The sequence below is a fragment of the Balaenoptera borealis genome, assembly GCF_965194805.1.
Source record: "Balaenoptera borealis genome assembly, chromosome: X".
NCBI lineage: Eukaryota > Metazoa > Chordata > Mammalia > Artiodactyla > Balaenopteridae > Balaenoptera > Balaenoptera borealis.
In genome coordinates, this window is record NC_138881.1 from 92,569,262 (window position 1) to 92,594,057 (window position 24,796).

Genomic DNA, 24,796 nt, shown 5'->3' on the forward strand with positions numbered 1-24,796 from the left:
AAATTGAGTTTGATTTTTTTTTGTTCTTACTTTATGAGTTCTGTATGTAGTAAAGATACTATGATATATGCTGAAATCCTTTCTCCCAGTTTACAATTTGTCTTTAATTTTTCTTATGCTGTTTTGCGTGCATGTTAAAAAATTTTATAGTTGAATTCATCAATATTTTTCTTTATTAAATCTGGATTTAGAATCTTAGTCTTTCCCACACTCAACTTGTATAATTTCACTTTTTACATTGAATCTCTCTCCTCTACTAGAGTTTATTCTTCTCGGTGGTGTGAGGTATGGATCCAATATTTTATTTTGCAAATAGTTATCCAATTGTTCCAACACTACTTAATAAAAAGCCCATCTTTGTCCCTAAGATTTAAAATGCTGCCTTTATCATATACAAAATTTCCATATGACTATACCTATTTCTGAACTTTTATTCTATTCCATTGGTCTATCTCTCCATTACTTTCTAATATGTTATTGATGGCATATATTAAAGATTGATTTCTATATGTCAATATTATAGCTACCTTCTTTCTGTACTCCATTTAGCTGTATTAGTTTATTAATTGGGGATTACTATGTAGATAATATTTCTGAAAATAATGACATTTTCCCTCTTTTTTAGCATTTCATAATCATTTTCTTCTATAAAGTTGCCAAACTTTATACCATTCTTTTTTTTTTAACTCTCATTCATTAGCTAAGACTCTAGTAATATGTTGAATAATACTACTACTGACCAGTAGCCTTGTTTATTTTTTTTATTTTAATGGGGAGAGTTTTAATGATTCACAGCTAAATATGATGCTTGATGTAAGTTTCTGGTAGATACTTTTTGTGAAGTTAAAAAAGATATAATTAATTTTCTATGATTTTTAAAAAACTATGCATGTATGCCAAATATTACTAAGTGATTTTTACCCCCAAAATCTATTGATGTTTTTATGCGATTTTTTTCTTCTGCAATCTGTTAATGTGTAAATTTCATTGTTAGATTTTCTAAAATTTATCTACCCTTTATCATGACACACTATCTTTCTTTCCCCCAACTTTATCAAGATATATTTGACATTTAATATTATGTAAGTTTGTGTTACAATAATGATTTGATATGTGTATATATTGTGAAATGATTACCACGGTAAAGTTAGTTAACACATCTATCACGTCATTTAGTTACAGTTTTTTGAGATACTGTTCTTTTTAATTAGGGGTTCTATTTATCAATTTTTATTTGGGACTTTCCCATCTGAATTCATAAGTGATATTAGCCTACAGTTCTCTTTCTTTGTGCTATCTTTTTTTCCAGGTACATAAACTGAGGAAAATAAATTGTATAGGGTCCAATTTTTTGAATGCTCTTGAAGAGTTTGTGTAAGATAAAAATTATTTCTTCCTTGAATGTTTTCCCACAGTACCACCTGGGCCTCATGTATTTTTTTAAGGAATATATGTTTGACTACTGTTTAAATTTCTTCTGTAAATGTTGGTATATGCACATTTACTATGTCTGCTGGGCCAGTTAGGGTAATCTTATTTACATTTCCTTTTCATCTAGGCTTTCAAAATAACTTATATAAAGTAATATATAGTATTATTTTGTACTATATCTTATACTATTTATAATTTCATCTGTATTTGTAGTTTTTCTCTTTTGGTTTGTGGTTTATATTATTTGTGTCTTCACTTTTATTTTATTTTCTTGATTATACTTGTTAAAATTCAATTCATTTCATTTAGGATTTTTGCGTCTATGGTCTCAAGTGTGTAAAAGACTTGCTAACAGCATCTAAAGATTCTGAAAGAAGCAACTCACAGGGCTCTTTGAGAGGCACAATAGAATGGATAAGCAAAAACAGTTAGGAATGTCCCCCGGAGATAGAGAAGATCATTTGGGATTTGTCAGGGGGCTTGCAAAAGAAAAATAAGGTACAGAGTGAGTCAAGAGTTTGAGAACAAGGTAAATTCTCAAAAGCTGTGGAAGATCATGAGTTATATAACTCAGACGAGACAAAGGGCCACACCAAGGGCAGGTTCTGTTTCTCAGGGAGCAGAGGGGAACAGTGAAGAACATAAACTACATAGAAGGTATTGCCAGGAGAATCAAGGATCAGATGGTGGGAAGGTAGAAAGCCTGGAGATTTGGGAATTAATAGAGAAATTGAGGGGTGGGGAGGGGGAACTTAGAAGGTGGATGCAGAAGGAGGTAGGCAATGAAGATTTTGCCAGTGTTCTCCCAGAACATGAAAAGTGGAAGTTAGTGCTATCATAAGCTTGTATTTTTGCCATAGCTGGAGTGAAGTCAAGGATTTGAGGTGTGGAGGAATAATAAAAACAATGATCTTTTAGTGAAGAATTAATACTGTTCTAAATGTTTTCCATATATGACTAATTGTGTCCTCATAGCAACTCTGTAGTGTAGGTATTATTATTGTCCATATATTATAAATTAGTAAGAGGAGTCATAGTGAGATTAAGCAATTCACCCAAGGTCATCCAGCTAGTAAAGTGACAGAACTGGGATTTGAGCCTTTTAGACTCTAACTGTAGGTCTATCTTACCCTACAGTCCAAGTGCTATACATAGGGCTGCTTCTGCTCCTTCTTTGCCTTTTCCTACAAGCCCTCTTCTGTGCATAATTTTTCTCCTGTAATTCAACAGAAACGTCTTAGTCATTTTGTTAAATCCAAAGAATATGAAGGGAGCAGTGCACTCTTGACACGGTAACTTATTGTGGTATATGTTTCTGGGATAGTGTCTCTGTGATCTATGGAGGGGATTCCCAATTTGCCATATTCTTTGTTCTGTCCAGACCACATAAAACTCCAATAAATGGGCAGTAAGACTGTGTGCCATTGGGTGGCAAGTGTTGGTGATAAAAAAGAAAAAGGGTTATGTAGGTCTGCTGTGATTATGACTAATTCCTGATTTCTGATTCTTTACTATAGAGTTATAAAAGTTGTTGTGCAGTGAGTTTAATTTAGAAGTCTTGAGTAATGGAGAAATGGGATAAAAATCCTTTTGGAATTAATCTCCTTCGAATATCTTTCAGCAAGTTAGGATTCTTGCACAGGAAATTTCCCATTGCGTTTTCATTCATCAAAATAGAGAATTTCCATTTCAAGTAGTCACTGCTGCATGCACAGAAAGGAGGTGTGCAGCTAGAGAGTTAGGCCTTCAGTGTTTAACTGTGAGGAAAAACCCAGTATTATATTCAGGACATGGTATCCATGGCAACCTGCCCAGCAGCTTTTTAACTTTTCAACCTATCAAAAGATGATTTCTTTAGTTTTCGTTCAATTTTCTTCCTCTGATTTTTTTGGTCCGTAGTCATAATCATTCCTGGTTCACGTGGTGTTATTTCTCACACAATAAAAACACTGAATGATCATATTAGATCATCACTAGTATGTTTGTCAGAGGTAAATATGAAAATCTTCATAATCCTGAGTCCACTAATTAAAGATCTTTGAGGGTTGTGGTAAGGCAAGGCTGGACTAAACCTCATCTATGCACTAGGTAAAGACAGAAAGCTTGCTAAGCAGATACAATTGGAGGTGCAATTTTTTAATTGTATTCATATACATGTAAACAATTGTTAGGCTCATTGCAGCAGCCTTGATGACTTTTACTGTTCAGGGAGGGGAGGTTGTAATGATTTACTTTCTTGGTTAACCAAAGGTTAAGCAGAAAACCTTTATATTTCAACCCTCGTTACAAATTCCTCTGAAAGATGCTAGTTTACTTTCCTGCTTTAGCAATGCAGTCTACTGAAGATAACTGGCTCTTTCTTCGATGCCAGAGGATCCTGCAGTTACCAAGGCTCATGACTCTGGAAGTCACTGATCTTTGTTTGGAACCACATATGTAGCTGCAGAGACCGGAGGATGGAGAAGAGAGCGTTCAGTGTGTGCTGGTGCCAAAACATACTCTGAAAGTTTTTTTTGTTTTGAAAATAAATCCTTGATATCAGATTTTTTACCTGAGGCCAAAGGTTGTTTATCTGAGGCAGCACAGTACTCTAGTTAATAGCACAGGCCCTGGAGTCAGCCTGTTTGGGTTCAAATCTGGGTTCTAACTCTTAAGTGACTGTATGATTTTGAGCAAGGTACTTAATCTTCCTAAGTTTCCTCATCAAGAAAATGAGGCTAATCATCGAATCTACTTTATACAGTAATAATAAGGAATGAATATGACAACCCAAGTAAATTGCTTAGAACAGTGCTTGCCTGGTATATAGGAAGTACAAAACAAACAGTAGCTATTGTTATTTCTCTGAAAGATGGAGTGCCAAGGTAGAATCTGCTTCATTGAAAAACTCTCATAGCTGGGTTCAAGGTAATTGCAACTGTTCTAAACAATCCATTCTGAACTCTTTGCAGAAAGCCAGTCCTTCACCAGGCAAAATTGTCTTAACATAGTTTGAGTAACTGTTTGCACTTGAAAGTAATAAAAATGCATGTCTTTAAAAATATTGTGTATTTCAGATTTTCCACTACTTCAGCTTAGCCCTGCCTCCAGTGACTTACAATAGTGAGATTATATTGGGCATTGACTTAGCCGTCTGTATGTGTGCCTTCAAATGTTTGCCAACACAGAGAACAATTAGAAAAGAAAAAAAAGGTAGTTTTTTTTTTTCATTCCCTTTGTCTGTCTAATTTCTGCTTTCCAATGGTTAGAAGATGCTCTCAATTTTACAGGATTTTTTTTTTGCTTCTCAGATAGCTGTAGTTGTTTTTGCGTTTGGTTTTTTTTGCCTTTCTATCATGAGATGCGCATGCTTATTTTCTTAGAAATACATTTCCTAAAAGTTTGAAGTATTTAAGTATATATATATTTTATATATACCAATATGATCATTTTGCACTTGCACAATTGTTCTGGGAAGTGAATCTACTGGAGAATGTAGAAAAGGTGATTAGAATTTACTTTAGTGTGTGGAATGCAAAGGCTTGATAGAAAATTCTAGCTTTGAAACACTAGTATTTGGGGAGATTTGTGTCTCATTCTGTTCTAATCCACCCTTAGGTGGAGTTTCTATGGAACCAGACTAACTCATTTACCCTCTCTCTTTCACACATCACTGCTAATCCAGTCTCTCACCTCCACCCCTGCCTCTCCGACCACCTATGGCTTTCCCTACGCTTTCTCCCACAATTCTCCTCTCTGCCTAACTAATTTTTTGAGGGCTTGAAAAATGTGTGTTTTTCTGGATGTCTCCCTTTGTCCCTTTGTTTCTGCTCAAAAGCATACACGTGTCCTGGTAGCCGCTGAGGTCTCTGTTGACCATTGTGTATGCATGGGTGGCTGACTGTGTGTGTCTCCCATTGAAGAATAGGGGTTTGGGTATTACAGGTGGCCTGTACTCTGTAAGTCATCCTTAAACAAGAGTGTAAGAACATCCTCAATCCCCGTTGCCTTCCTTCTCAGCCCTACCTTAACATTTCTGGCAGGATTCCCACATAAGGAGACCCTGACTCTGAGAGAGGGGTTACAGACGCTTGGGTTTTCCCACTCTTGTGTTTCTTCCTTTTTGTCCGTCTTGAGAGCAGTGGTCCCTGGTAACTCGCCCTTTAACTCCTCCTTTTCCTACCCATTTCCCTCCTCCCTTTTCTAGGCTATGCCAAAATCTCCCCAGCAACATCTAAAGGGAACGGGGTTGGTGCAGGGAGTGGGGGGGGGGGGACACAACCAATCATTGGTTTGGGAAAAATATACAAGTTAATGAAATGTTGGCTCAGATATTGTTCCTGGATCTGTGGATGAATGTCAGTCTTCTATGTACTAAATGGACAGATTAGCAATATCAAGCAATAGCATATTGGTGAAACCTTTTTTTTAAAAACATCTTTATTGGAGTATAATTGCTTTACAATGGTGTGTTAGTTTCTGCTGTATAAAAAAGTGAATCGGCTATACATATACATATATCCCCATATCTCCTCCCTCCTGCGTCTCCCTCCCTCCCACCCTCCCTATCCCACCCCTCTAGGTGGTCACAAAGCACCAAACTGATCTCCCTGTGCTATGCGGCTGCTTCCCACTAGCTATCTATTTTACGTTTGGTAGTGTATATATGTCCATGCCACTCTCTCACTTCGTCCCAGCTTCTCCCCCCCCCGCCGTGTCCTCAAGTCCATTCTCTACGGATAAGAGACCTTTTGATTAAGAAGCAAAAATGTTACCCAACTTAAAACATGCTTTAAACATTTCAGAGCACCAAGTTTGTTTGATTATACTCTCCCAAGGGTGTGTTAAAATTGAACAGAACATCGATTCCTCCAACAGGCAGGCCTACCTTTCTGTAACCTGCCATGAACTCTGATCACCTTGTGGAATCACACAGAAGACTCTTTCTCCCAACAGAGAGCTTTCCCTTAATCATTTGAATGAGAAGATGGAGATCTGGAGTCTAGTCCCATTTCTGCCATTGACTTACTGAGTGACCTGAGACACATTGCTTACTATCTCTGCCTCAGCTTCTCCACCTATAAAGGAAAACTCTCTCTGCTTTCTGCTTCCGTATATATTCACATAATAAGTGGGGAATATAGGGAAAAGTATGATTTACTTCGGAGGAAATATTTTAGACATTTATGAGGAATACCATTTAACAAATCTGAAAGAGTTCTCTCCTCAAATAATTAGCCTCCAGTGGCTTGACATAGTGAAGGGGTCTCAAAAACACGAACTAAGAAAAAAATAACCCTTAAAAGACTTTATTTGCCATCCATATATCTCCTTTGCTGAAGTGTCTGTTTAAATCTTTTGCCAATAGGATCAGTCTTACTCTTAAAAAGTAAATTTTATTTTGGAATACAATTGACATACTGCACTTGTTTAAAGTGTAACGTTTGGTAAGTTTTGATATATGTATACACCCCTGAAATGATCACCATGATCAAGATAATGAAGATGTCCATCACTCCCAAAAGTTTCCTCATGCCGCTCTATAATTCTTCCCTCATGCCCTTCTCCACAGTTCTTCATCCCCAGGCAACCACTGATCTGATTTACGCCTTGACAGATTAGTTTGCACTTTCTAGAATTTTCTATAAGTGAAATCATACAGTATGTACTCTTTTATTACTGGCTTCTTGCACTTGAAATAATTTTTAAAAGATTCATCCAAGTTTTTATGTGTACCAATAGCTTATTCCTTTTTATTTCTGAATAGTGTTCAATTGTGTGTTGATACCACAACTTGTTTATTTGTTCATCTGTTGATGGACATTTGGGTTGTTTCTAGTTTGAGACTATTGCAAATAACGCTGCTATGAACATCCATGTACAAGTTTTTGTGTGGACATATGATTTTATTTCTCTTGTGAAGACACTTAGACTGGCTGAGTCATGCAGCAAGTTTAAGTAAGAAGCTGCCAAACTGCTTTCCAAACTGGTTGTACCATTCCCACCATCAATGTATGAGAATTCCAGTTGTTCCATGTGTTTACCAACACTTGATATAGTCAATGTTTTTAATTTTAGCCAGTCTAATATGTGCATAATTGTATTTCATTGTGGTTTTGATTTCTATCTCCCTAATGACTAATGATACTGAGTATTTTTCATGGGCTTACTGGCCATCCATATGTACCCTTTGCTGAAGTGTCTGTTTAAATCTTTTGTTCATTTTATTTATTTGGTTGTTTTCTTATTATTGAGTTTTGAGATTCATTTATATATTTTAGATATGGCCTTTATCAGATATATGATTTTCAAATATTGTCTCCAGATCCGTGGCTCATTTTTTCATTCTCCTAAAAGTATCTTTGAAGAGCAGAAGTTCTTAATTTTGATGAATAGCAGTATTTTCTCTTTTCTTTTGTGGATTATACTTTTGGTCTTGTATTTTTAAAAGTCTTTGTTATGTCTACCCTAGAATTCTTGATTTGAAAGAGTGCCTTAGAGTCTTCAGGTGTGTTACTTATCCTACCAGATGTTCTTAACCTGGAGTCAATGGAAAAAGTGGTGTACTATTAAGTATTTAGCAGTTGTCTCAGCAGGGTAAAAAGCCCTGGTTTGTAGCACTTCCTGGTTTTCATGGCTGATTTCAAGTTACCAACCTGATGTCACCGAAAGTGGAGTTGGGAAGAGATGGCATGGTAGCATGCTATTATATAGTATTTTTACCACACAGATACAATAGATATAAATAAATAACCTCAAGAACATAGACAAAAATAGAATGCAATGAAATAATTAAGAAGTGATGAGTTTTTAGTGTTTATTGACTTTGTTTTTAATATAATTTATTGAATTCTAAATTTATATAATTTACTTATTAACAAAGGCTGCATTTAGCAACCAGTTTGCAAACTGCCTGAAAATTCAACAGTCATCTCTTGTAAGCCACTTCATGTCAACTCCAACACACCACTATGTAGACCCCTTGTGTAGCATAGATGGGGTCCATGGTTTGAATTCAAGGATTTAAAAAAAAGTTTTATTAAGAAAAATTACACCTTACATAAATCACAGAAAGATCTTTTTTGATCCACCTCCTAGAGTAATGAAAATAAAAACAAAAATAAACAAATGGGATCTAATGAAACTTAAAAGCTTTTGTGCAGCAAAGGAAACCATAAACAAAACAAAAAGACAACCCTCAGAATTGGAGAAAATATTTGCAAGCGAAGCAACTGACAAAGGATTAATCTCCAAAATATACAAGCAGCTCATGCAGCTCAATATCAAAAAAACAAACAACCCAAACAAAAAATGGGCAGAAGACCTAAATAGACATTTCTCCAAAGAAGACATATAGATGGCCAAGAGGCACATGAAAAGATGCTCAACATCACTAATCATTAGAGAAATGCAAGTGAAAACCACAATGAGGTATCACCTCACACTGGTCAGAATGGCCATCATCAAAAAATCTACAAACAATAAATGCTGGAGAGGGTGTGGAGAAAAGGGAACCCTCCTACACTGTTAGTGGGAACGTAAATTGGTATGGCCACTATGGATAACAATATGGAGGTTCCTTTAAAAAACTAAAAATAGAACTACGATATGACCCAGCAGTCCCACTCCTAGGCATACACCTGGAGAAAACCATAACTCGAAAAGACACATGCACCACAATGTTCACTGCAGCACTATTTACAATAGCCAGGACAAGGAAGCAACATAAATGTCCATCAACAGAGGAATGGATAAAGAAGATGTGGTACATATATACAATGGAATATTACTCAGTCATAAAAAAGAACAAAATAATGCCATTTGCAGCAACATGGATGGACCTAGAGACTGTCATACTGAGTGAAGTAAGTCAGAGAAAGACAGATATCATATGATATCGCTTATATGAGGAATCTAAAAAAAGCTACAAATGAACTTATTTACAAAATGGAGTAGAGTCATGGAGGTAGAAAACAAACTTATGGTTACCAGGGGGTAAGCGGGGGAGGGATAAATTGGGAGATTGGGATTGACGTATACACACTACTATATATAAAATAGATAACTAATAAGGACCTATACTGTATAGCACAGGGAACTCTACTCAATACTCTGTAATGGCCTATATGGGAAAAGAATCTAAAAAAAGAGTGGCTATATGTATATGTATAACTGATTCACTTTGTTGTACACCTGAAACTAACACAACACTGTAAATCAACTATACTCCAATAAAAATTTTAAAAAAAAGAAGTCAATGAATGACACTGCACTCTAACCTCAAACATGCCACTCCTTTGCTGAGACTATGAACCAATCACTTCAATTTTTTGAATTTTAATTTTTTTTAAAAATAAGGAAAATTTTAATTCCCTTATTTGTGAAATGATAGTAATAGTACGCATACCCAAGTAATTCACAATATTCTCACAAGTTTCAAATTCCAATAAATTTACATGAAATTCCTTTGTTTTTTTCAAAAGAAAAGTTGCATCTTTATTTTTATTAAACTCTAAGTGAAACTTATCATTTCCTTCGATCATGCATGTACTTTGAAATTATAGGTAGAACCACCGCTAGATCTTCTATTTAAACCTTAATAAAAAGCACATATATTGTCATATAATTTTTTTTTAAAATTTGATAAGTAAATTTTGATAGGTCTTCTTTGTAATCCTAAGTCTTTTATGCATTTTAAAAGGGCTTTAATAGGCTTTCCATACATTAAGGAGGTCCATAGCACACACACACAAAAATGTTAGGAAATCTTGCAAGGGATTCCAGGTGAATGGGTAGCATCCCTGTTCATAAATGGGATGGACAAGATATAGTCTCTTTGCTTAGATCACTATCAGAAATGTCTACCTCCTTCTTGTTACTTAATGCCTTGTAGTCTGAGGCGTTTTGGAACATGTAGATATAAATTCAAGCCCCAGTTATGTTATTTATTGGTTACATGACTTTAAGAAACTTCATTTGTCTCTTTGGTTCTCATTTTTTCAACTGTAAAATAGGGATAATAATGCTTGCCTCAAAGGTTTTTATGATGAGGATAAAATGAGTGCCTGGCATGCATTAGGTGCTCAATAAATATTTGATTCCTTCTATTTCAGTACTCAATAAAAGAGGAGAATCACTGACCCATTCCTGGTTGTCTACTGCCTAAATTCATCATATTATAATTATTAGGGTTTTTTCTCTGCAGTGGGAGTGTCTCTAATTCTGAAGAGAAAATTATATTCTTTCCTGCCTTCAATACCAATCACTGAAGTCTAGAGGCGTCAGCTGTCCTGTGTTCATCTCAATTCAAAGTTAGGGACCAAGAAGATTTCCGGGGAAAGGATGTTGGATTCTGGTTCTCCAGCTTTGATTATTATGCTGATCCAACCTGCTCCTGATTCTATGCCTTTACTGGTCAAGATTCTGAGTGTCAAGCATTATCTCACTCAAATACACAGTCACTTCTTTAACTCAGCCCCGAGGGCAGGCCACAGCTTCCAGGACATTGATATAGTGGCTCTCCATCTTTTTCAGTCTGTGGACCTCTTCCAGTGGTAAAAGCTCTGTGGACCACCTGCAACTCCAACTCTCCCTTGTCACAGGCACAAAAACAAAACCCAAACTTAAAACTAATGAGAAGGCTGGCACTACTTTAAATGAGACACCAATGAGATGATGTCTGGTTTAAATGTCATAAGCAAATTATTTACTCATGCCAGAAACCAAACTATAGGACTTGCCATACTGCACATGTTAACACATACAAGACATCAGTCTATGGACCTGCTCAGGATAACTTTTGGAGACAGCAATAGTCTCATTTGGAGTCTCCATTTTGGGAAGTATTGCTTTCCAAGAGTATTGCATGCTCATTTGATCATTTAGTAAATTCACTTATAAATTTTCTTTTCATAAATTTTCTTTTCTTCTTTTTTGGTAGAGAGACAGCAGGGAATAGTGGAAAGAACGCCGAATTTTCAATCAGACAGAACTGAATTTGAACTCCTTCTGTGTTCATTACTTGTCGTTAGCTTCAGCAAGTTCTCTCAACCTCTCTGAGCTTCCGTTGTGTCCTCTGTATAATGGATATATTTATTCCATAAGATAGCGGTGAAGGCTAACTAAAATAATGTACTTTATGTAGCTAGGCCATAACATATTCATGGCCCTCTATTCATTTCTTTCCTTCCTCTTCCTAGGCCACAAAACTAAAGTAAAATAAACCAAGAAGAAGCCAATACTTTATCAGTATCACGTTTATAAATTTTAGAGGAAGAATTTGTCCAACACCGGGATCTCCAGGCTCTTTTATCTCATCAATCCTTTCCGTCTTGAGCCTGGACCACATAGTACTTCACTGAATCCTCTCTCTTGATGCACAATTTCCATGCCCTCCACTTCTTGTTTTTCTGACCTAACTACTTGGCTAAAAACTCCAGTCTTGGATCATTCTAACTGCCTGCTTCTCAACTGCTACAACCAATAATACCATCTACTGAGGACACCACATGGTTGTGCTCATTGGTGTTGCAGCAAATTTGTGTTCTCCAGTCTCAGCTTTATGGCCCTGATCAGTGCCTTAGTCCAAGCCCCAGAGTGAAAATTACAAAACTTCCTACCCTGCCATATTTCCACTCCCTTTAGAAGCTTATTTGAACTCTTATTTCTTAGAGAAAATTGAGACTATTACAGATGGACTCTTTCTATTTCCCACACTTAAGATTATCTTTATCTGTACCCACTCTCATTTTCCTCCCTCTGGTGTCAGAACTTTTCCTTCTCCTGTCCAAGTTTAATATCTCCATCTGGCTCTGGTGCCTATCTCTTAATATTTCTTCAAGAACTTCATTAGCTATTCTCTCTCTCCTTTGTATCTTTAATACATCTTCCCCCTTTCCACTGACATATAAACAAGTCCAGGTTGCTCTGATGCTGAAAATTCAGTAACCCTCTCTGGACTCTGCATTCCTCTCAAGCTACTACCCTCTCTCTTCTCTTTTCTTCTTTCACAAGCTTCTTGAAAAGTGATCCGCTCCACTGTCTCCAGTTCCTTCCTAATTTCCCATCCTTTCACCAGACCATTATAAACTGCTATCTACCCCTAAATCTCCATTGAGACTGCTCTTGCAAAGGACACTAATGATCTCCTAACAGTCAGAGCCAATAGACTCTTCTGATTCTCATATTACTTAAGTACTCTGGGTGAATTTGGCACTGTTTAAGATTCCCTTCTTGAAACTCTGTCCTACTTTGACTCCTTAGGCACTACTTTTAATCCCACCTCTTTGAGTGTTCTCCCTCAGGCTCCTTTGCTGACTTCTCTTCCTCTGTCTGTTTTTTAATGGTAGTTTTCCCTAAAGAATCATCCGTGGCCTTTTATCTTCTTAATCTATAACATATACCTGAGCAAGTTATTTTCATGCTTTTGACTACCACCCATAGAATTATTAAATCTCTATCACGAGTCAGCTCTCTCTACTGTGTTTCAACTCCCTATTGGTCTTCTCCATCCAGCTGAATGTTCTACAGATACCTCAGATGTAATTCAAAGGTTAAGAAATGAACTCATCTTAAACCTATTCTACTCTAATATCTCTTAGAGAATGACAACACTAACCAACCAGTTATTCAAGTCATAAAACTAGATTTTCTCTTATATGTTTCTTTCTTCCCTACTTTCTACCCACAGTGTGCCAGTCATAGACTTGTTTGCCCTTGGATCCATTCCTTACTTACCTTTCTTTGCTCTGCTCTTTTTTGCAGAGGGGTTGATCACTGCAAGCTGTGTTTCCCATTTTTCCATGTTAGGAGGCTCTGATTGGAGTCAACCAATAGGAAACACCAATAGGAAATTGGAGGATGGGATAAAAGGAGAATCCAGTGGTTTTTGGCAGCAGCTGTGTCTCCTCCATGTCTTCAGCTAACACTAGACAAGCTTGCAATGATTCCAGCTTCCATGGTGTGACCTCTGCTCTTGGTCTCTGGTAACAACATCTCTTCTTGTTGTCCTTTCAGCCTTGGGAGTGTCAGGGGATTCCTGCTGTTGCTAATCTCTGTGTAGCTTCAACATCCCCTGTGTGTCATCTCAGTTCTTCCATCATCAATGTTACCAATTGTATTTAATTTCCTTTGTGTTAAATGCTTACAGTGGTTTTTATTTTCTTGTTTGAACCATGGATTAGTGCACCCATTCACCAAGCATTATAAATGCTGTCTACTTAATAGCCTTCATATCTATCTGTTCTCCCCAGTCTTACTGCTACTGTTTTAGTTCAGATTTTACTGCAATACTCTCCTAACTAGCCCCCCTTTTTTATTTATCCTCCATGTTATAGGCAGATTGATCTTTCTAAACAATAAATCTTATAATTTTACCACCCCATCTAAAACCCTCCAATATCTCCCTTGTAGAACTCTTTCCCAAATATCAGTCATTTGTACATTACCCTCATAATTTTTTGCCATATCTGTGTACCATCTGTACTATTATTTAGGTAATATTTTTCTTTAAATTTATTCATTTAAAAAAATTTTAGCTCTGCCCTGAGCAATTACATCTGTGAAATCAAGAGTTTGAAGGTCTAATATTTTTCTAATACACATTAAAATAAATACTATTAAAAATAACAACATAACCCATATACCACCTTAAACATCCCTCATATGTATAAGCATACTTTGGGACACACTGGCCTATAGGATCAAGCAAAAAGGTTTTATTGAAATTTATAAGGTCTTTTATGATCTGGCTCTTGAGCCTTACTTTCCCATCTTCTCCATGGGTCCCCACTCACACTCTCTGTTCTGGCCACCCTCTCCTGCCTGTAGTTCAAACTGATCACTTACTCCTTCATAATCCCCTCTATGCCATATAGAGACATATTTTTTTGCACATACCTATTTACATGTCTTTTTATCCCTACTAAACTGGTTTAAGAAACTCATTGCTGACTGTTGTCCATAGTCTATATGCCTATGTCATTCAGGAATACTAGATGATAGTGAGCCATTTTTTCCAAATATGTAAGGTCTTCTTAAACAAGAATAACATCAATTTTTTTTTCTGAAAAAGATGCTGTTTTTTTGTTATCAAGACAACAATGAATCATCACAGTAAAGCAGTATTTTACTCTTTCTAGTTTCATCTAACATATGGACTCACTTTGGTAAAATTTGTTAGACTACTAAGCATAGAAGTTGGACAGGAGAATAGAAATTATAGTTGGCACCCACATTAATTCCAATACTTCTTTTTGTTTTCAAAGTATAATAAAAGGACCCAAAGGATAAAAAGCTATGTTGCTTTTTTCTTATGCAGCAGTATGGCTTGAACTGACTTTCGACTTTTTGATTTTCTGCTGAGGGCAAGGCTTGAAGTAAAGAAGAAAAAGGGTCAAGTTGCAAGTTTTTACAAGCAGCATCACAAACTCATAGAGCTAGATGGTACCTCAGAGATAATCTAGTCTAACCTCCTCGCTTTACAGATAGGAAGTGAATAAGGTCAAGAGAAAGGGAAATTCCAGTCTAAGTGAGGATTCTTCGGCAGAGCTGGGAAAAATACTACCATTTGGAGCTATCTTATTTATAAGCATACAATTCACATATACAATTGCTTTGACTATTTGTGCCAGGAAAGAGAGACCAATGCGTAGTCCTGGCATCACTCACAATCCCCACAGAAGACAGCAGAGTGACCTGTGCCCACATTGATGATGCATTTCTTTTTTTAATCAAATATGATCTTCAGTCATTATCAGTTTTTCTTCAAACTAACCCTAGAGTAGTCTGGAGGTATCCCTGTTTCACAGATTGGAAATTAGAGCCCGGGAGCAAAAAATTGCTCTGGAAGACAAAAGCAGTCCTAGCACTGAAACTGCCTACATAGGTAGTTTTGGACTCCAGAACTATATATCTAGAGGCTATATTTCACACATCTGATATGATTCTGGAGTTTTAAAAATTTTGACCTCTCCTTTGCTCTTTTGATTCCTGATTTGTGGTCCAATCTTAGTGATGAAACTCCAGAAATATCAGGAAGAAACTAAGGCTATCTAATGAGCCAACACAGACTACTCTTTTAGATCCAGTGACTGATTATTATATTAGTAGATAATACCTCTTCCCCTTGTTTCCCACTCTCCATTTTCCTGCTCATTAGACAGGGATAAGAAAGGAAGTGAAACAAATCTCTACATTTACTTAATTGTCAAGAGCTCTGATAAAACTCGTGATTAGGAAAGAGGTTGAAATTAATGGATAAAAATGAACTGTAGGACTTACCTGTGGAATTACACTTAATCCATACTTTGCCTGCTCCCCATAACCCCAGTTAATTAAGAATTGACTGCACTGCATAATGTTCTTTTCTGACAGAGGTGTCTGTCATGAGAGGGTATTGTGTTACCTCTATATTTGTCAGCCGAGAAAACATTTCTTTAGGAAAACATTCAGTATAATAGAAGATAAGTACTAACGCAGCAGTAGGAGGACCGATCTTAATTTTAAATTATCTCCAGTGACTGAGTTTTGGAAAATAAAATAAATGGCAGTATTTACTTAGAATGACATCCATATGGGCAATTTTTCTGCCAGATATAAAATGAAAGTAGGCTTGGGGAATTTTACATACAGAAAACTGGTTTATTTGGGCTGTCTACAAGTTACCTTTTTTGGAGAAGTGGCTGAAAAATGTCCAGGATCCTTTCAGAACTGTACTAAGTAGATACCAGAATGGGAGTTCTCAAGATATGCCTCTGACCTGCCTCTACAAACAGAAGCTAGAAACTAGTGTTGATTTCCATTAGCAGACTCCTTCAGCTCGCAAACCCATTTCCTCACCTCAATGGCAACTCCCTTTTGAAGGACTGGGCGTTTTTAATAAACATCTCATTTGGAGTTTGTTTGCCAAGGCATGGCTAGACTTTCAAGTGTATTTTCTTAAGCCACTGCATTATTTCTCACTTCTCATGCCTAAAAACTAAGTTCGTAAGAAGATAAGTATTTCGAAGGACAGTCAAAGACAGTTGTGACTCCGACTCAAAGGGAAAGGTTAGCGAACTGAAGTTTTTTAACCATGTTAAAGAAATTTTGAATGAAGGCAGGTGGTAATGATGTACTGGAAAACATGGTAATAAAAGAGACAACAGAGCAGCGACGTCTAAAAACAAAGTCATGTGTTGTAGAACAGGAATAATTAAATCTTAAAATTAAGGAGGTATTTTGATGATTCAACTAAAATAGCAGAAGATCTTTTCTTAGCAAAGAAATGACGATAGTTGTCAGTAATCACTTAAAATAGTTAAGTGCAATCAGCAATGCCTTGGGGTGCCACTGGGTGCCAGTGCTAGGCCTAAGGCTTGGGTAGGAGAAAAGGAGAAATAGAAACAAAAAAAAGAAAAAGAAAAAGAAAACTAGTAAGACAGTTGAAAATAAAGGAAGATGAAAAAGAAAGAAAGAGAAATACATAAGGAAGGAATAGCCAGCAACAATTCCTCTGATATAATCTTATAGTAGCAGGACCATATATAATGAGTTAAATTTTTAAATATAGGCAGTAAAGTAAAAACGTTGTTGATAAAACTATTGTTTATAAAAAAAACTTAAGACTTCATATATTCTGGAAGTAAAACCCTTACCCATGAAATGCTTATATGCTTTCTCATTGTTTTCATTCCTTTAAGTAACTGTGGTTGTATACTAAAATTAGTTTCAGAATAGTTTGGTAGCTATAAACATTTTTTAACAGTTTGTCCATTCTCTAGCTCAGTGGTACTCAATACTAACATTTTTATGGTTGTCAGGATGGCATTCTGTTTTTCTGTTTTAAAAAATCTGGGTGTTGGTACATTGTATAAACCCATTCTTTAATAAGACTATTAAATACTTTAACAGATTGCCTATATTACAAGAAAAAAAACAAATCCTTTACATAAAATAGGTCATAGGAGTTATCTTAAAGAGTCCAAAGTTAATCGGCCTGCTCCCTAAGATTCATATGCTAAGATACATTCATTTTCCCAAGGCCTGAGAAAAGCAATGGTATCCTTCTAAACATTGATGTTGGCACAGCATATGCCACTATCATTGCTACCCCTGCTTATCAAAGTTCCCTGTATCTATGACATGGAGTGAAGCCATGGCTTGAATTTGTGGAGTTTTGGAGAACTCACTGCTCTTCAGCATCATGCATTGTTGAGTGAATGAAACAAATGGAATGAATAGTCTAGTGAGGGCATTGTTACATTAGTTGCAGAGCTGTGCTGTCTCCCTTAAGACAGTTTTGAAGAACTCTTAGATAACATATCATAGAGTATATAGAGTATGCTCTCTCTATGTATAGAGTTTATTGTCAAATCCTTCAAAGTTACTCCTTTCTAAAACTTTAGAAAATTTTAGCAAAGTAATATGGTTAAATGCTTGGCTAAAAAAATCAAACAGCACAGAAGGGCTTATATGGAAAAAAAGGCAATTCTCTCCTGCCCACCTTCAATGTGGTTCCCCAGTGAGAATCACTTTTAATTCTTTCAAACATTTAAATTTTTTTCTGGTATTATCTCCATATCTCTTAAGTAATATGTTTATTATTTCTTAATCGATTTTAGGCATTGTCTATTGACATCCTGCTCTGCTAGATAAGCATGTGGTGACTTTATGTAAGTCCCCGCCCAACTGTCTTTCTTCCTATGTAATTTAGAGCCCTATTCTCATTTCTACCGCTAGTTACCTCTGAAATGTTAACTATATTTAACATTTAAATGGACTAATGTTCCATCTCTGGTTCCATGTTTCTTGATTCCCCACTTTGTAAGATGAAGACATTAACACTCCCACTCTTTTTTCACTGTTCCTCATCATCCCCTACCTTTTAACCATTTTCAGTTATACCTTTATTTTTACATTGTTAAGATTGATAACATTTACATTCTGTTATGTAACCATATTTAAGTGTACTGTAATTAGTCAGATTGATTTATTGATACTAAAAGTTGAATACCAGCAGGCAGTCTTTATAAGATTATAACTATAGTTCTCACTGTATAGCCAAATTGTGTGCTGGAATAGTAATTGCTTCTCTACAGGAATGATGTTATGTTCCTGTGCCATTCAGTGGAGAATATTTTGAAGATCAAGTTCAAATAGATTCTCCTATTTTTATACTCTACCAATTGCCTTGATCGTATCCTCAAGTTGTTTTAAACATTCAATCATGCTATCAATGCCCCTCACTTTTTTTTGCTGGGTACTATTGGTATACCAAGGGCAGGGCGGTGGGAGCAGTCACCATGACTCAACAATCACTGCAACAATTGTTTAGAACTTAGACTAACAAAAGATATTTTTAGGGAGGAATATTTATCACTGATAATTTTTACAATTTCTGGTACATGGTGGTAACAAAAAGCTGACCAACTTTATTCAGTTTCATTATAGTTTTAAATTCTCTATTAAAATGCATTTTCTTATTGCCTACACCCAGAGAAAATGACTCTTACTGCCCTGGCCCTTGGTACACCAATGCTAGTGACAGCTCTCCCAGAATTCTTTTCTATCTTGTCTTCAAATATGAGCTGCTGCACAGTGACTGTCCTAGGACTTCTCTTTCTTACTATTCTGATTTAGATCTACTTTTTCTTAAATCCCATGACTTCCTTTTTCTTTGCGCTTTCATTTTGCTGTAACAATCTTTAAGTAATGCCTAAGAGAGGATGCCTAGGAGGTCAACTTTCTCAGTCTTTCCATATCTGAAAATGTCTTTATTCTATCATCTTACTTAGTTGATATATTTGTTTGCTTTAAAAGTCTAGGCTCAAAATAATTATACCTCAGAACTCTGTAGGTATTGTTCTATCATCTTCTAGCATCTAGTATTGATAAACTCTATGTCAATCTGATGCTTGTTAATTTGAGGGTAAACTTTTTTTTTTCCACTAGAAATTTTTAGGATCTTCTTTTTATCCTTAGTGTTTTGGAATTTCATGATGCTGGTTGTTGTTTTGGAGTTATCTTCAGTTCCATATATTCTATTTCCTCAAAGAATATTTTTTATTAATTTGGTTTTTTTCTTTCAGGTTAGAGATTTTCCTCAGTTGTCCTGTGGCTGGTGATTGATTATCCATCATAGTTATGAGTAGGAAAATAGGAAAGCTGACTAGGAGCTCAGTATACGAGAGCAGGGCTTATGGTCTGGCAGGATTTGCTTTGGGTGAGCAGGCAGTGAATTAGCTGGTATGCCAGGGAACTCTAAATGCCAGGATGAGGAAGATTTTTATTCTGAGACACCAACTCCCACACTAGCTCATTAGGTTCTTTCCAGGCAGTCTTTGCCTAGGGGAAAATACTTTTTTTCATGGCATTCTATGTGGGGGAATGGAAACGTGTAGGGTAGGAGGTCAACATTTCCCTATACAGAACTGCTCCATTCCCCCATTTTCAGCTCACTTCTCACTCCTACCCTAAAGTTTTCATGAAAAGATTGCCCAACTCCATCTACTCTAGCTCCCCTCCTAATGTTTTCTAGGCTGTGGCTTTCTTTTTTCTACTTTACCAGTTACCATCCTTTCATCTGCTTTTTCAGCTTCCAGAAATTTGTTTGAAGTCTTTTATCTACTGCAACACATTCCATTTCCCTTTGCATTCTCTCCTCCCCCAACAAGTAGTTTTTGAGCACTTAGAGGACTCCACACCAGGTACTATTCTATGCACTAAAGACAAGATGAAAAGAAAAAGTGAAAGAGACAGGTATTGAGGACACAATAGAGAAAAGACAAGCAGTCTAGTAAGAATAAACAAGGCAACAAATAAACAAGGTAATCTCAGAGAATATTAAGTTCTATGAAGCAAATAAACAGAGTAATATGATATAGAGATCTGGTGAGAGGCAGTGAAGCTGCTCAGAGAAGGTATCTCATTTGACCCTAAAATCATGGAATCCTAAATTGGGGAAGATAGTTCTAATTTGAGCAAATAGAATGATGAGAAGCATTAGGTCTGGGGAAGGCCACTTCAGAAAAATGAAACAGCCTTAAGGCAGGAAAGCAACTAGCAAATCCAAGGGACCAAAACAAATGACCAAATAAAGGGACCAAACAGGGGCATATCAATGAAGAAATAGGAGGACAGTAGGAGATGAGATTGGAGAGGGAAGCAGAGGGTCTTGAAACCATGGTAAGAAGTGTGTATTTTATTGTAAATGTAAAGGAAGACCACTGGGGGATTTTTCCCAGGAAAGGACACAATTGGCTTTTTGTTTTATATTTTCTTTTTGTCCTTCATGATTATTTTAGTGGAATTTTAATGTCAGAGGTAGGAGAGTGTAGTTGTCAAGAACATGGAATTTGGATCCAGATTACTGGCTCTGCTACTGACCATCCTTTATACCTTGGGCAAGATAGTTTGTCTCTCTATGTCTCAATTTTCTCATCTGTAAAATGGAAATAATAATGACACCTACCTGATGGAGAATTACTATAATTAAGGTATGTAAAGTACTTAGAACAGTGCCTGATACATAGTAAGCACTGTATAAGTGTTAGCTATTACTAATATTATTGTTATTATTATTGTATGGGGAGAATATAAATATGTGTAGTCAATCTACTTTCTTGAACAAGAAGCCAAAAGGTGTTGATTTGCTTAAATGGAATAGAGTTTTACAAAGAGCTAAAGAAAGACTCCAATTGTCTATTAGATGCCATTACATGTCACAGAAATTAAATAAAAAGATTTTTAAAATCATTTTCTTTTTTTCTATATCTTTATTTCATATATTCTTCAAAGTATAAATGGAGATTACTTTCTTTATTTGTTGGAAATCTTCCTTTTCTGTAGTTAAAGAAAGGTATAATGTTTGTTTAGCAATGTATAATATGCACTGTTTTTCAAAATAATACATATGCTTTTTAAAAATAAAATACTATAGTCTTACAATGAAAAACAACCATTCTCTGCCCAATTTATCCCTATTCCCCCTTCCTCAGTTTCAATGGCCTTTGACTTTTTAGCTGTTTACCACATAGCTTTAAATAATAGACTATTATTTTTAATATTTTGGTTTTAGATAGTACCTATTTACTTCCAGATATGGCACATGAGGATTTAATTATCAATCTCTAGTGCTACTTCAGGTCCACAATCCTCCTACTATAGTTATAGCATTCTTTTTAGTTAAATTGATAAACAGTGCTTGCATTATTTTTGATACTCAAATGTTTTTCACTTCAGAGTCAAGTTAAGCAATGGGGTGGGCCTTGCAGGACATTTGGTCCTGTCCAAAAAGTCCATAAGACATTGGTCCACACCAAAAGGTCCTTGATATTAGTTAGATCTTTTTCAAAACCATTTGGCATGGATGAAATATGCTCATGGATGTTTCGTATAGGACCTTTAAATGTGAACCAAGTGTCTTATAGACATCTGGGACAGGACCAAATACCTGCCAACCCATTTTCTATTTCTGGGATTCAGAAATTTTGCAATTACAAGACTTAGTGTGTGTGTGTGTGTGTGTGTGTATGTGTGTGTTTCTTTTTTATTTGCTACGCTGGGAACTTGATGGGCCCTTTCAATTTGGTGATTAGTGTCTTGCAGTTCTAGGAAGTTTTCTTGCAAGGTTTCTTAAATAATTTTCTCTCCTCTATTTCTCTGTTCTTTCTGGAACTCCTGTTATCTATTGTCAGGTTATCTGGATTTATCCTCTGATTTATTTATTATTTAAAAAAAAATTAATATTCATTAAAATTGACTTTTTTCTGATTTATTTTAGTGTTTCAATCTTTTGAAATCTATTGATAATTGTTTTAAGACCTAGCATATGATCTATTTTAGTCAGTACCATTTCACTTGTAAAAGTGTGTATTTTACAGTCACTGAGTATAATATTCTCTCAATGCCAATTTGATCAAGTTATCCAAATCTTCCATAATCTTAATAATATTGTTTCTTCTTGTTCTGTCACTTACTGTGAGAAGAGTTTTTAAAATCTTCATCTATGATTGTGGATTTGTTGAATTTTTCTTTCAGTTATGTAAATTTTTGTTGGTTCATTTTGAACCTATGTTATTGGGTGCACAAACCTTTAGTATTTTCACATCTTTCTGATGAATTAAACCTTTTGTCACTATGACACAACTCTATTTCTAGTAATACTCCTTTCCTTGAACACTACTTTATCTGACATTAATATAGCCACACAGTTTTCTTACAATTAGTGTTTGTATTGTATATCTTTTTTTATCTTTATATTTTCAATATGTTAATGTCCTTGTATTTAAAGTGTGTCTCTTTTAAATAGCATATATCTGGGTCTTTAGAAAACCAATCTGACAAATTCTGTCTTTTAATTGAACATTTTAAGCTATTCATATTAGATATAGTTACTGATATGGTTGGCTTTAAGTCTATCATATTGCTATTTGCTTTATAATTGAACCATTTGTACTTATTACTTTATCCCTTCTTTCCAGTCTTCTTTTTAATTAATCATGGATGTTAGTAATTTGATTTATGTCCTCTGTTGGCTTTTTATTTATACACATTTGAACCAGTTTTTTCTAGGTTGTCCTAGAGATTGCAATATAAAACTCTAATTTACCACAGTCCATTCTGAATTTCTATTCTATCACTTAACAAACAATGTAAAAAAACTTTTAACACTATAATTCCATTTTTAACCCATCTAGCCCTTGGTGCTATTATTCTCACATATGTTTCTTCTACATATATTATAAAGCCCACCACATATTATTTTTGCTTTAAACAGTTGATAATCTTCTAGAAGCATTAAAAATAATATTTTATATTAACTGATATATTAACCATTTCTGGCACTATTCATTCCTTCCTGTAGATTTAGGCTTCCACCTTTTTCCTTTTCCTTTCACCCTGAAAATTTTCCTTTTGTATTTCTTGTAGTAAAATTTGTTGGTAACAAATCTCTCAGCTGTTGTTTGTCTGAAAGTGTTTTTATTCCTCCTTCATTTTTTATTTGGTTATGTGGTCTGCAGCATTTTTAAATGCCCCTCTCCCACGATTCCTGGCCCCTGGTTATTCAATCAAACACTAATTTAAGTGCTGCTATGAAAGGATTTTGCAAATGTAATTAAAGTCTCAAATCGGTTGGTTTTAATATATCTGGGTGGGTCTGACCTAATAACATCAGCTCTTTTAAAACAGATTTTTCTCTGGCTGGTAGCAGAAGGGGAAATCAGAGATATTTGAACTGTGAGAGGAATTCAATGTGAGGGAGATTCTCTGTTGCTGAGATGTAAGGGGCCATGGGGTAAGGAACTGAAAGTGGCCTCTAGATGCTAAGAACAGTCTCTGGCAGATAATCAGAAAAAAAAGGGGGGGGGGTTTCAACTCTACAACATCAATGAACTGGATTCAGCTAACAATAAGTTTGGAAGCATATTTTCCCCCAGAACCTTGAGCTGAGAACTCAACCCGGCGGACACCTTGATTTCAGCCTTGTGATATCTTTAGTTGAGAACCCATTCATGCTATACTGGACTTCTGACCTACAGAAACTGTGAAGTAATAAATGGGTATTTATTGGCGTAAAGTTGTTCATATTATCCTTTTATTATCATTATAAAACCTGTGTAATCCATAGGGATATCTCCTCTTTCATTCCTAACATTGATAATTTACGTTTTCATTTTTTTTCTTGATATATCTTGCTTTGTGTGTCTTCATGCTGTTAATCTTTTCAAAAAAAACACAACTTTTGGCTTTGTTGATAATCTCTACTATTTGTTTCTATTTTACTGATTTCACATTTATTTTTATTATTTTTCTTGTACTTACTTGGGTTTAATTGGCTCTTATTTATCTGACTTCTTGGGATGGAAACACGAATTATTGATTCTATATCTTCTTTTCTAATACAGGCATTCAAAGTTATAAAATTTCCTCTAAGGGGTGCTTCAGCTGTATCAGGCAACATTTGATATATTGTTTTATTATGATTCATTTAAAAATATTTTCTGATCTCCCTTGTGATTTCATTTTGACCCATGAGATTTTTAGTAGTATGTTACATAGTTTCAAAATATTTGGGGACTCTGTATATATCTTATTGTTATTGATTTCTATTTTAATACCTGGGTAATTGGAGAATATACTCTGAATGATGTCAATCCTTAGACTGGGACTTGTTTTATGACCCAACATGTGATCTATATTGGTGAGTGTTGTTTACGAAATGTGTATTTTACTATTAATGGGTCTGATGTTACATAAATGTCAATTAGGTCAAATGGTTGATGATGTTGTTTAAGATTTTTCTCTACATGTTCTATCAATTACTGAGAAAATGTTGTTAAAGCCTTCCTGCTTGTAGAATTGTCTATCCTTTATTTTCTAATAATTTTTTCTTCATATATTTAGG